The sequence below is a fragment of the Thamnophis sirtalis genome, unplaced genomic scaffold, assembly GCF_051295495.1.
Source record: "Thamnophis sirtalis isolate CommonGarterSnake01/CBP01778 unplaced genomic scaffold, rThaSir2_p1.2 scaffold_11, whole genome shotgun sequence".
Classification (NCBI taxonomy): domain Eukaryota; kingdom Metazoa; phylum Chordata; class Lepidosauria; order Squamata; family Natricidae; genus Thamnophis; species Thamnophis sirtalis.
Window position 1 is genome coordinate 24,430,579 of NW_028261391.1, and position 6,000 is coordinate 24,436,578.

At 34.6% G+C, this 6,000-nt stretch overlaps 1 protein-coding gene across 1 annotated transcript in view; it reads right to left on the minus strand.

Moving 5' to 3' along the window:
- Positions 1-5,718, minus strand: part of MME (membrane metalloendopeptidase) — a 103,790-nt gene extending 98,072 nt beyond the window's left edge. Inside the window, exon 1 of the mRNA XM_087725339.1 lies at positions 5,704-5,718. The gene's annotated coding sequence lies outside the window, so the exon portion shown is untranslated. The remainder of the gene's footprint in view (positions 1-5,703) is intronic.
- Positions 5,719-6,000: the final 282 nt, after the last annotated feature.

Sequence of the window (6,000 nt, forward strand, 5' to 3'; positions counted from 1 at the left end):
ATGGAGTCAAGTTGTAAGGTGTACTATTCTAGCAGCACACATAACTGCCCACACCATTGCATTCTGCATTGGTTGAAGCTTCTGGATACTCTTCAAGGGTAGCCCATGTAGACTGGCCCAGATAGACCCCCCGATGTTGAGTTCAAATAATCTTTGAACAACTATTCTACAGGAGTATTTTTTGTTTACTTATTCTTTGCAAGGCCACAAAAATGCATTATATAAAAGAGCTTGAGACTTTACCTTTCTGTCCATCAGTAAGATAACTAACAGAATAGAAGTGGTCTGATGGTATAGGAGAAGAAGCAAGCAGCAGGATCCAATTGGGCAATGGGGGTGGGAGGGAGGGGAGACTGCAGTGAAGAACATTCCAGGAAAAAAAATCATCAATGAATTCCTCAGTTACATTTCTTTGTTTATCAACCTATATGCAGTTACCAAAATAACTTGAGATGACTCAGCTTTTTCTTCTTCCCCTTTAACTGAGTTATTTTGTTCCATGTTATACAATCTCAATACAACTGCTATGAAATAGTAGGGACAGGAGTATCTTCAGTGTGCGATCAAAGAAGTCAGGATAACAACAGTGTGAACAAAGCTTTGCCTATATTTTTTGTGCTTTTACCTATCTTCTTTGTTTGATTCTTTAAGAGGATGTTTATTATGTGGAAGTGTGCTCACAGATGAAGATAAACTGTTGAAAATATATTCATAGTTCATACTTGCTACCCACCCTGTGTGATGTGAGACAAGCAAATATTTGAAACAGCCACCAGACATCATCATTGCATACTAAAAACACGGCAAATGATATAAATATTGTCTACCTGTGCTAATGTATCTGTTGTCTTGGCATTTAAAAATGATATAGACATCCTCAAATTGAAGGAACTGATATAGACATAAATAAGTAATTTTCATACAACACTGAAATTTGCAAATATAAATTAGACATATTAAAATTATAGTTTTTCAATGTAAAAAATAATTAAGCAATTAAAAGAAAGCAAAATGTTTTATAAAAGCAAGATATAATTTATTTTTTGTTTTGTAAGGAACATTTATTCCCCAAATTTAAATGCACCTTCCTCTGAAACCACTTGTCTTTTTTAAATCAATTACTTCTTGGATTCTATATCCTGACTAGACAATCATGACCAATTGGGTTATCCTTTCAGTCATATTCCTTTAACAAATCAGAGAAACAGAATGACCATGAGCACTAACATCAGAATAATTTCAGAATAATTTTGTGACTGTTTGGAATGGTATTAAAAAGGATTTATTAAGGTTGGATAAATTGCAACTATCTTTCTTCGGCAGACCTCCTATAAAAAGAAGCCTTTTTAAGAAAAGAAATGATAGTAAATCATGGATCTATTAGAAGGACTTGTTTGTCATTGGCTCACATCACTACAATCAAAAGAAAGATTTAATATAGATAAGAAAAGGCATGAGACTCCCAAAAATGAGTTTGAAAATACATTGCGTGCTAATGATGAATATGTTATCGCCAAGAATTATAAACTGTTGTTGAAATATGGAAAATGAGTATGTTAAAGATTGTATTATTCAAGAGGCAAAGAACTCTGGTATGATTGATCAAGGAGAAAACGCGGATGAATGCATTGAAGTTTACATTGAATTATAATCTGAAATACTTTTTAAATAAAATGATGTATCGCTGATATTTAATGCCTGAAGACTGTTAAAGATGAATAAAGGAATTTCAAATGTATATGGCAAATGTAAAGAAGATATTGTTTTTATTATCTGTAGCAAACAAATTATCTGTAGTAAACATTATGACAAAGAGAAGAAATACTGGAACCAGATTTGAATTTTGATTAAGACTACTCTTAAAATAAATGTACAACTGAAACCAGAATTTTTTCTTTTTGGTTCAAAGAGCTTAAAAGAAAATTTGTAACATTGTTATTATATATGTTGACAATGGCTGGAAATGTATATGCACAAAGATGAAAAGATACATTAATTCCCACAATGAAAGAATGTATGGTAAAGATGATATGGTTGATGGTGATAGAGAAACGAACTGTTTTAATTAAAGAGAAAAATTTAACTAGTTTTGTCTCCATGTGGAAACCACTTCTGGACCTTGAGCTCAAAGTGGGAAAAAATGAAATGTTAATTTTAGGTTTTGATGACTAGATTGACTTTAATGTCGTGGAAATAGTTTGAAATAATTAGACATGTACAGCAAAAGGCTGAGCTTGTAATTTTTCTTGTGTTCTACTGCTCTGGAAAAAGTCAGAATTTTTGTTCTTTTTCCTTACCCTTACCCATTTTTTCCAACTGTATCCTTTATGAACCTTTCTTTTTATTTGTATTTTATCTCATAACAAACTTTAATAAAAAATATTATAACCATCTTTCTCCTCCAAAGTGTTAGCCACACTTCCTAGCTTTATATCAATTGCTAAATTGATAATCATCCTTTCAGCCACTTTCTCCAGGTTGGTAATAAAGAGTTGCTCTGAAAATGAGATGGGTGGTCTCTAAATAATGATATAATAATATCTGATAATAAACTAAACCAAACCAAACCAAAATAATAAAAAATAGAATAATATAAAATAAAAATATAAAATATAAAGTAAGACAAAAGAAATAATAAAACAAATGAAATAATAAAATAAAACAAAACAAAGTAAAACAAAATAAAAAAATAAAATAGGAACAATACACAAAGTATGGGAGCAACACTGCATTCAAGGTAGTATACCAAGCTGACCTTTTTTTTAAAATATTCTTTGGATACAATAATTTAGCCAATAATGAATTCCCCTAGTAGTTATATCTTATAGCCCATATTTCTACCATTTCATCAGAAATAATATAAACTTTATTGAATGACTTGCATCAGTTACAATCCTAAACTAAAACTAAGCTAAAAATTACATTTCTGGTTGGAGCAGAATTGAAGTAGTACAACTTTATGTCTAGAGTTCAGCTGAATTAAATAAATAAATCTACATTTGAAAGAAATATTCATTCATAAACTACAATTACGTAAATCAGCAGAATCAGCAGAATTTAAATTCTTCATTGGGTGCTTATATACCATACATTTCGATATATAAACTCAAATTTTCCTTTCCACTGCCTGGTTAAACTGGCTGCCTAAAATACCTGTCAAAGCCCTGGCATACCCTTTGGATTTATTTTAGTATAAACTAGCTGATAACCCGGCATTGCCTGGGTATTTATAGATGTCCATGCCCATGCCCATCATCCCTGCCATATCCTTTTCCCTCCCATGCACTCCTCTTTCCCACCCTGTCTACAATCCTGGCACTTTGCCCCAAATCCTTCATGCGCTTCCCCATTGGCCCACTGGAGGGTGAACATCATGGCTGGCTTTTCAGAGGAAGCTGTGAAGGAACTGACATCACAAACAATTGCCGCTCTAGGATGCCTCACTCACTCTCTTTAACAGCCCAGGCATTCCAGAGTTATGCTGGAACACACACACACACACACACACACACACACACACACACACACACACAAACTAGGGGTGACTTACCCCCCCCCCCCAGTATTTGTTTCCAGAGGGTAAGTGATCTGTGTACCAAGTTTGGTTGAAATTGCTTGAGGTGCTCCAGAGTTATGCTGGTACGTGTGTACGTACATACATACATACATACATACATACATACATACATACATACATACATACATACATTAGATACATACAGTACATACATAGACCCTTCCCTTTTTAATGTGCATAGATGATGCCTATAGTTCTTTGTTTCTAAAATAATGTTCTCACAAATACTTTCTCATGGTGTCTAAAAGCCATTTTGCATAGACACAATTCACTATCTGATACTTGCTTTAGAAATGTATTATTCCTTCTGTAAGCTTCATTTCTTTCTGTTCCTAAAAACTTGTGTTCAGACTACAAATCAGCAGGTAAGAAATGGCAGGTGTTAAGTAATTCTGCTGGAAAAATAAAATTAACATTTGACTCTCCTATTTCTATTTTTCACTGAGGTGATAAGAATTGTCAGAACTGACAGCACTGGCCATTGCTTTAATAAGGAGATGGTTGAGGATTGTAAAATTATCTGCAGCTTGCAGCTTGTAACTTTTATACAATTTAGGATACTGGATTAAAAGCTGAATAATGTAACCAATATCCCTGTGTTGCACTTAAAAGATTCAGAATATGGAGATCTATGAAAATTGTCCAGATAATACTTAACCAGGGACGTGCAGTCACTAGAGGCAGGGGAGGCGGGGCCTCACCAGTCTCCTGAGGGAAAGGAAAGAATTTTAAAGAAATTTTTTTAAATAATTAAAGCCCGGATAGTTGCTACCAGATTTCAAGTCACAGTGGCTTGGTGTCTGTTCTCAGTGTTAACTATAGAAGGAGGCCAGAGAACTCGCATTTAGAATTTAGCAAGTTAGGGCAGTTCCATGAGCAAGCTAATGAAGAAACATTCCAGTAACCAGTCTTCTGAACCAAGAGTCAGTTAAAGATCAGTATCAATTTTCATTAATGTTGTAAGCATTAGCATTCGACACCTTTAAAAGATACAGGTCTCTCTTTTGAAGACAACAAAGTCCATATTTTGGACATAGAGGATCACTGGTTTAAAAGAGGGGTTAAAGAGGCCATCTATGTCATAATTGAACAGCCGTCTCTCAACAGAGGGGGAGGGATGTGGCATCATCTATCTCCAATCTACTACACAATCCCTTCAACAGTTCCAAGAAGGCTCTACACTAATTTGCAACATTCAGGTGACCCTGATGAGATAGAAAAACCTCCAGGTGACCTTAAGGACCCAACCCGCTAAAAGAATACAAATGATCAGTTGTCTGCTAGGAGTATAAATCCTTCCATTTCCCACCATCCAGTTGGAGCTAAAGAAGCTTCTTGGATGAGAAGTGAAATATCTTCAAAGAAAAAACAGAAAGTCCAGTTTCCTCTTGGTAAAAATAAAGTACCTTTGGGATTTGATGCTTTATTTAGGAGTAATAAGAAGTTTATACTTTGCTTCACCTGCCCACCAACTGGTCCTATATTCTTTGCTGCTTACGCTCTGCAGCAGTAGGTGGTGAGTCAAATTCCATTTAAAATAAAAGGGTGAATGCTTTGAGATAGGTCTGAGTTTCTTCTGTGAATTTTTGCTATAGATGATTTATAATGAGCACCATTCAATCATCATAGAAGTAGAAAATACTCTGGTTCTGCTGCTTTGGATTTGGATCTGGATGTCTGATACCTAGGAAATGGATAGATAAATACCTTGTTTCCTTGAATTGATTTCATCATCATCACCATCAAACCTTTATTACAGCCTTTATACCAGATAGGAAAGCAATAAAATATATAAACCTGTCATTATTATTAATAATTTTTTTAAAAGAAGACACACAATGCAATAAAATTACACAAAACACTCTAAGAAAGATAGCAGTGGCAATCACCACAATTTGTTCTAAACTTCAACCATAAGTAAAATGGATACAACAAATGATAGCACAAAATCAGGCAACCTGGAATGTGTCAGATTAGAAGCAGTGTAAAATAGACATTGTGCTTTCTGCGAGGATAGTTCTTTAAAATGGGCTAAATATGTATCTTCTCAGATTTTCTACAAAGTAGGCAACAAAGAGCATAAGCGTTGCTGCAAAGCTACATGTTTATAATTCTCGCAAACTCACCCCAAATTCCTCCTGTTTCTTGAACAGAAGATGGGATTGTCTAGCACCTCCTTTTTCCAGTGATTCTAATGACATGTTGAATGCAAAGTTTGTCTGAAGTGTTGCTTACTCTTACTGGCTGTTTAATCCTCGCATACCATCAAGGAGTTGAACCAATGGTTCTTTTTGACAAAAACCACAGACGTTTACTTGGCTCTTGTTTCAATTCCTATCAATTTCCCAGGTTTGGGATGAGAGCCAGCAAATGACATCCACCATTATTACTTTTCTGAGAGGGAAAAACAAAGAACACTTTTG